This window comes from Chelon labrosus (genome assembly GCF_963514085.1).
Source record: "Chelon labrosus genome assembly, chromosome: 10".
In the NCBI taxonomy this organism is placed as follows: Eukaryota; Metazoa; Chordata; class Actinopteri; order Mugiliformes; family Mugilidae; genus Chelon; species Chelon labrosus.
The window spans coordinates 7507662-7516064 of NC_140360.1; the positions used below are offsets into that span (position 1 = coordinate 7507662).

General features: G+C 40.5%; 1 pseudogene across 1 annotated transcript; it reads right to left on the reverse strand.

The window, feature by feature from the left end:
* LOC311494772 (protein NLRC3-like) lies at positions 1-6608 on the reverse strand (annotated as a pseudogene). The gene is made up of 5 exons: positions 4770-6608; positions 2944-3120; positions 2426-2602; positions 832-878; positions 1-540 (listed from the first exon to the last, which is right to left on the reverse strand). The product of its transcript is annotated as a protein NLRC3-like (transcript).
* Between the last annotated feature and the right edge of the window lie 1795 nt (positions 6609-8403).

The window sequence follows — 8403 nt, forward strand, 5'->3', positions numbered from 1 at the left end:
ATCACAGAGGAGTTCAGTCTATGTCACATAAGGTCACAGAGCCTTTCTTAAACCAGAAGCTTGGGAAGAGATCGTCTGTGAACTTTGCACGGAAGGTGTGAATGAGGCTCAACTTTCCTGATGTGACACTGTAATAACTCAGAGTTCCACCTTCCCAGTCCAGGAACACTGCTATTTTTTGGCAACAGGGTCCTTTAATATCTTCTGATGTGTTCCCATGTCTAGCAGTGTATTTAGTCTTGGAGCAAATCAGACCCCAGGACATGTCATTGCATCCTAGGCCTCCACTACTGTCCCATTTCCTACCCACTCCTTGATATGCCATGGCAATGCCAACCGTCCCTTTCCATTCCACCTCCCAGTAGCAGAGGCATTTGAAGCCCTTATCACAAAACACCTGCGTCCTCTTAAACCTGTTGCCGTTTTCGCATCGTTCAACTCTCTCCTCCACTTTCTTTATAGTTTTTACTTTTGTGTTCCCTTCAGACAGAACAAGCCTTTTGCCTGCTGTGCTTTCATCTAGTTTCAGATCTGCACAATCTGAAAAAACAAAACAAAATCAAATTTAGTTTGCAGTTGAAAGAAAAGAGAACATTCCAGAATACAGAAGCAAGTTAATCAACGAAACAATCAAGATGACATCTGAAAAATGTACATGCAAATTTGCAGTTGTGATTTGAATGTTTTACTTGTTTTAGAGAAAAATGTGCAAAACATTTATATGTAACTCATAATAAAAGTGACATTATCACATTATTTGCCATTACTCAAGTTTGATCATTTCATCTGACCCTCATTTCAAAATGAAATGCCTTCCACAAAAAGACTTACACTTCTTCATCCCTGGTTTTAAACGATGTGCTCCATCATGGTCAAAACTGTAAAAATAAAATTAAAAAATTAAAAAATTTAAAAAAATGCATATTTAATATTGAACATTGATATTTGGCATTATTCTCAAGCAGAGGGGCTAACTTAACTGATACTATAAACTTACCATTAAAGCTTGGTTTATGCTTTTGCAACTGATCTATGCAGAGTCCCTAGCCTATGTGAGTGGCCTATGCCATTGTAAATATTTACTTGTGCACTGATGTGTCCGCATTGTTCTGGAATTATGCTGCTAAATAGAGTAGTGATGGGAAGTTCGTCTCTTTTCTGGGAGTCGGCTCTTTTGCCGCGGCTCCCAAAGAAGAGCCGGTTCTTTCGGCTCTCCAGTTATTATGTTACAAAAGCATTCTTACTTTTGTTTGATATTAAAATAATTTTTTAACAGTGCAAACGAATTAACAAAACACCGCAATCAAATCCACACAAGCAAAAACAGAACCAAACTCAGTAAACAAATGGTATAAATGTACTTAGTACATATTGGCATGAAGAAAAAAAAATAAATCAGATGCCTCAGCTTTGACGGGCTGATGCGATTTCTTCTCTCCGTGAGTATATGCCCTGTTCACCGTTGTGTGCTGTTTTACTCAGTCAGCCACAGCGTCTGTCCCCCTCTCTGTTTTCACATAATGGTATGAACCTCAGTCCTCACATGTGATTGGCCACATAGCGTGCCCATCAAAACAAAATTCTGCCCCTGTCCTCATGCAAGCAGAGATGAACAAGCAAAAGGAAAAGAAATTGTGGGGAGCCGGCTCTCACTCTAAGGGAATCAGCTCTTCTGATTCACTACCAAGCATCGGCTCTTAGAGCCGGCTCTTTTAGCGTATGACACATCACTACAATAGAGGGTGGTTAGGAGGCTGAAAAGGGGGTATATTTTCTGTGCTTGTCTGGCCCCTGAGAGACGGGGATCCATGACACTTGCTGGAGTCTATGATAGTGAGTTACATTTGTAGTAGTATTCTGGTGATTGATCAATGGTCCAACCCTCACCTATGAACTTTGGGTAGCGGCCAAAAGAATGTCACTGCGGATCTAAGTGTCTGAAATAAAGTTCCTCTGTACGGTGGATGGGCTCAGCCTTAAAGACAGGGTGAGGAGATTGTACACTGGAAGAAACTTGCAGTAGACCTGATGCTCCTTTAAGTCAAAAGGGGACAGTTGTGGTAGTTTGAATGCCTCTTGGGAGTCCTCCTCTGGAAATATGCCGTTCACAGCCAGCAGGGAGGAGACCAGAAGGTACACCCAGACCCAGAAAACAGGATTAGATATCTACTTAGCCTTTTGCTACTCTCCTTATTGAGAGTCCATATCAAGATAAGCAGATAAAAATAGATGGACGTATGGCAGACAGATGAAACTGCTTGGCTTATAATGAACTTCATAGTTGGTTACCTTGAATCTTTGAGTTGAATCTCACTTGATTATTTGAATTAACAGTGGTTTGTAATTTTGCTTTATGGATAGAGATAGTTTCAGTAAACCTACTCAGTACAAATGTATAAACACACATCTTGTAATCACAACATACCACAGTGTCTTTAGCTTCATATTTGAATCCTCAGTGATAGCAGAGAGCATCGCCTTCCCGTTTTCTCCGGGGTGATTGTAACTCAGATCCAGTTGTTTGAGGTGGGAGGCTGTGTTGGACTTAAGAGCTGTAGCCAGGAAAGAGCAGCCTTTCTCTGTCACCTGACAACCTGACAACCTGCAGACCAGACACACAAGAAAGTTGTTCCTCCCACCACATAAAAAGTAAAGATTCTTCAAGTGTATACTGAGATTTAGTTTTTTTTATGTTTGAGTCGCCTTTAAAGTTTTTTTTTCTACACATAAAGTAACTGAGCATATCCAAAATTGTCAAAATCACCAAAAGTTTACTGACAACTGATTCAGATTTATCTTACAATATCTGTAGTAATCACAAACCAGAAATATGTTTTAGAAGCTAAAAACTAAGACTTTGAGCTTGGTGTATGTGAAAATATGTGAACATAAAGGAAGCATATCTCAGGCCTACAATGTATAGCAAAAGCAAAGTACACTTACTTGAGAATCTCCAGTTTACAGTGGATACTTTTAAGTCCATCTGCAAGTCGCTGCACACCTGAATCAAGCAGGTCATTATGACTCAGGTCCAGCTCTGTGAGATTGGAGGATGCAGAGCTGAGGACTGAAGATGCCAGACCACTGCAGGATTCTTCAGTTAGCTCACACCAACTCAACCTGTGAAAATATCTGCGATCAAAAACGCTACCAGACAGTTCAGCTGTCAGTGAGTCAATAGCACACAGAAACCTGACCACAGTTTAGAATGTCAAAGACTTTAAATAAAGCCAGTGTAGGTAAACCTAAGGTGATGAAACTGTAATAGCATCGTATGCTGTATCAATTAATATCAATGTATAGTCCATATTATTCATTCCAATTTTACTCTTTCCTTTATAACTTTAGTGTGCAGAGTTTTTAGCTTCTGTAACATGCCAAGTCAACACAACACAAAGAGTGCCTTATGTTTAATACTCTTTATGCGACCAAATCGATCAACTTGTTGGGACCTGAACCTGGTGGTGAGCTATAGAAACTCCCCATGCATAACCAAGTTAACCACATGGCTGTCTTTGTCTTGGAAACAAAGGAAACCTCAAGTTCCACAATCCTCCAGGTGTGAAAACTGATCCAGTTATCACTGGCCGACAGTGGCTTGTGACCTCTGAGGTCATCAGGCCATATTAAATGCTCTGTTTGGCCTGCAGCTGGGTGCCAGGTAGTCAGCAAACCACAGCAGCTGATTCGAGATCCTGCTTGAGGAATCTGCACCAGCTCTTCTTTTAGCCAACAAACAGAAGGTTTGCAGACTAAACCCCCAAACAACAGGAGCCACATGGCTAGTTAGCACCAAGCTCCTAACAAGCTACTTCAAAGGACTTCAAGGGGCTGCCGGTTTCCCTCCAACATCTGCCATCAGGGACACACAGCACAGACTTCCAATTTTTCCCAGCTCGGCCCTTCCATCAGAAACCGCCAGCTAAAGGAGCAACACGCCAGAAATCGACTTTTCCACCAAAACTGGTAGTATGACCTGGGCCTAGTCAAGCTAAGCTAACTTTTTTTTATTTGTTGCGATCATAAGGTTATGCCACATTGTTAAGTTGATGTTAGTTTATATTATGCAACACATAGACTCAGGGTGTCTTCCATGCTAAACTAACCATTATTCCTCTAACCTGGCATCTCATAAAACTCTTATCACATTCCACGCATACACTTAACCAGCACACGGTCTGAATGTCCCTACTCAGCAGCCACCCACCCCCACACACCACTGTATAAAGTACACTGTAGTTAGATCATATGTTTTTACTTTTATTCTTGTTAATAAATGTCTTTTAAACATACCTGTTGTCTGTTTAATGTTGCACAAGAGTGAATTTTGCCAACCTCTACACTGTCAATTACTTCAACCTTAACTAGTTGTTTACGTGGTAATTTTGGTTATAGTTATTAAGTTAATTATTAATCACAAATCCAAATTGACAATTTAGTATATTTTATAAGACTGATTTGATTAATTGGCTATCTTTTCCCTTCTCAGAAGGGTGGTGCTCCAAGGTGATCTAGTAATTCAGATCCAATTATTTAATAATAAATAATTATTTTTAATGATTATTAATTATTCCTGATAGCCAAACCCCAATATTTAGCGCCTTAGTACACAGGCCCAACAAACTGATATCTACCAGATCGAGCTGCATTTCACTTGCTGAAGAGAAAACTAGTAGCAAAAGCACCCACAAAAAACAAATAACTGAAGACATGAAGAAAGCTGCAGTAAAGACTTGGCAAAAAACAAGGAGCAGAGTAAGAGTACTTACAAAGTAGTTTTGGAGACTTTGACCAGCGGCAACAGTCCCAGAAGAACCTTCTCTGATTTCAGGAACTTCTTAAGATCAAACACATCAAGCATCTCATTTGATGTCAACAGCACAAATGTCAGGGCAGACCACTGTGAGGCAGAGAATTTTTCAAAAGCCACTGTTTTCGACCGCAGGTATTTTTTAACTTCATTAACAAGGGAGTCATCATGGAGCTCATTCAAACAGTGGAACAGATTGAGATTTTTATCTGGGGCACTGGTGTCTTCATCGATCTTCTTTTTGATGTACTCAACTGTTTCCTTGTAGGTCTCCTGGTAATTTTCTGTCTTTTTCAGCAGCTCTTGCAGCAGTTTCTGGTTAGTCTCCATGGAGAGTCCAAGCAGAAAGCGCAGAAACAGATCCCAGTCTCCATTTTTGTTATCTAGAGCCTTGTCCACTGCTCGCTTGTAGAAGTCTGATGCAGGCACGTCTGAAACCACTGAAGGGAGTATCGCAAGCACATTTTCACCCTTGTTGTTGAATGTGTAAAAGACATAAAATGTTGCCAGAAACTCTTGAATACTCAAGTGAACGAAGCAAAACAGTTTCTGTTGGTAGAGCCCACGACTTTCTCTCTTGATCTGAGTGAATAACCCAGAGAAGATGGCAGCATTTGTGATGTCAATGCCACATTCTGTCAGGTTGTCTTCAGTGAAGAGAAGGTTTCCTTTCTCTAGCTCCTCAAAAGCTAGTTTCCCTAAAGATAATATTGTCTCCTTGTTTCTTTCATTCCAGCATGGACCTGTCTCAGAAGTTTCAACTGTTCCATCTTCACTATACTTCACATTAGCCTGTCTGCACTGCAGCAAGAGAAAGTGTATGTACATGTCAGTCAGAGTCTTGGGCATCCCCTCTTCTTTGTTTTGGTTCACAAAATCCTCCAGGACTTTTGAAGTGATCCAACAGAAAACTGGGATGTGACACATGATGTACAGACTCCTTGATTTCTTCACATGTGAGAGGATTTTTTCAGCCAGGTCCTTGTCACTGAATCTCTTCCTGAAATACTCTTCCTTTTGCGCATCATTGAATCCTCGCACCTCTGTAACTCGGTCAACTTTATCAGCAGGAATATGGTTGGAGGCTGCAGGCCGGGAGGTGATCCAGATTTGAGCTTTGGGAAGCAGATTTCCTTGGATCAGGTTTGTCAGCAGAACACCCACTGAGGTTGGCTCCCTTACATCTGTCAACTTGTTACTTTCATTGAACTGGAGATCAAGGCGACATTCATCAAGACCATCCAGAACAATCAGGATTTGATATTTGTCATAGTCGGTTATCTCTGAAGCTTCCATAGCTGGGAAAAACTGATGAAGAAGTTCCTCAAAACTGTGTTCTGTTTCTTTTCTCAAATTCAGCTCCCGAAAAGGAAGTGGAAATGTGTAATAAATGTTTTCAACTGCCGTACCCTCAGCCCAGTCCAGCATGTACTTCATTGATGCAAATGTTTTTCCAATGCCTGCCACTCCGATTGTCAACACAGTCCTAATGGCAATTTTTTCCGGTGCAGGTTTGAAGATGTCGTGATATTTAATGGGTGTTTCTTCTCTCATTGGTTTGAACTTTGCATCTTGGACCTGTCTGAACTCATGCTGATTGTTGATCTCTCCCCTGTCCCCTTCTATGATGTAGAGATCTGTGTAAATCTCATTCAGAAGGGCAGAGGTTCTCTGCCAATCAATCCCTTCAGACACACATGTAAATTGCTCCTTCAGCTGAGACTTCAGTTTCCTTTGACTTGCAACTTCAGGCTTCTCTGTAAGAAAAGCAGTTGATCAAATGATCAAAAATACTCATTATATACTCACAGATCATATGCATCTGTACATGTCTCAGAGTGAAAACTGAAGCCTAAGTCCTTTTTCCTTAGAATTTTTTGTCAGAAACTGATTTAACCAGAATTAGAGATTGAGATTTCTTAGACTCATTATGCTCCATCCATATATCTAACTGGATATCTCCCTTGACTCAAGTTTAGGGGAACTAAATCAGTCTCCCTTTGAAAAAGCCATTTTGGTTTAAAGCCTTTGACATAGGCTGGGTTGTGCTTGCAGAGAGTGTATTAATTAATAAAAACTTAATTTTACAATCATTACTAGGCTGTTATTAGTAATTTTCAGCTGCAAATATTGACGACATGAACTAAATACACCGTGACACTGCTCAGTCAGATTGTATGTCAATACAAGGTTCTCATTTCATAGTAATTGTCTCTGCACCTATAATCTTACCTCGTATTTCTGTCCTTCTGTCAACACAGTCATCAGGCAGCTGTTTAGCAGCTGAAGGTCGGGAGGTTATCCAGACACGGGCTGAAGGAAGCAGGTTTCCTTTGATGAGGTTTGTCAGTAGCACATCCACTGAGGCTGGCTCTCTCTCATCAGTCACTCTGTCACTTTTGTCAAAGTCCAGAGGATGCTGAAATGCATCCAGTCCATCCAAGACAAACAGAACTTTCAACCGTCCATAGTTAGAGATGACAGATTCTTTGGTCTCCTCAAACAAATCATTAAGAAGTCCCACCAAACTGACTTTTTTCTGTTTTATCAAGTTAAGCTCAGAAAAGTTAATTGGAAATACAACTTCTAAATCATCTTTGGCTCCACCAGCCAAACTCTTGGCTCTACCTACAGCCCTAGTGAACATTGAACGCATGTTCGTCTTATTTCCTGCCCACATTTTTATGAATTTCTCCACATGGAAGGATTTTCCGATATTAGCTTCTCCAATAGTCAGCACAGTTCTGATATTCTTTTCTCTTTCACCTTTGAAGATATTAGACACACTCACTTGTGTCACTGATTTTGCCATGTTTTGTCCATTATACTCATCGTTACCATTACTGTTTTCTCTCATGATGTGTTCAGTGTTTCTCTGGTTAGGATGAGTGATGTCTTCAACTTGAGTGTGTTCTCTGAGAAATCTTTGTCTCAGGTTTGATGCAAGCTGCTCCCAACGCTTCAATGACTCTGAATAAACACAATGAATGTGACACATTAGAAGAGGATAGATAGAGCCTGAATGCAAATAAATGTCATCAAAGTTATTATTTTTAACATTGACACATTGACGTCTATGATATGCCGTTTCTTACCTCGACATTTTGTAACCTTCTCAATATGCCCTTGAGGAATCTTGCCAACTCCTGAAAGTTGAGAGATGATCCAGAGATGAGCGGTGGGAAGTAAATTCCCCTTGATGAGGTTTGTTAGCAGCTCGTCCATCGAGGCTGCTTCTTCTGTATCTGTCAGATTTTTGTTGTTTTCAAAGTCAAGAGGAAGTTCACATTCTTCCAAGCCATCAAGGACAAAAACTACTTTACACTCATGGTTGCAAATTGCTTTCACTTGGGCATCTTTTAAAAATGATAAATCATTAAGCAGCTCTTCCATACTTTGAACTGTGTTTCTTCTTTCATTCAGCTCACTGAAGTGGAGTGGGACTATCAAGGCTATGTTTTGGTTGGAGTTTCCTTTTGCCCAGTCGACCATCAACATCCTTGAGTAAAATGTTTTACCAACACCAGCCACTCCCTTTGTTAGCACTGTTCGCACAGTCTTTTTCTTTGACTGAAATATATCATTGTAGGTTT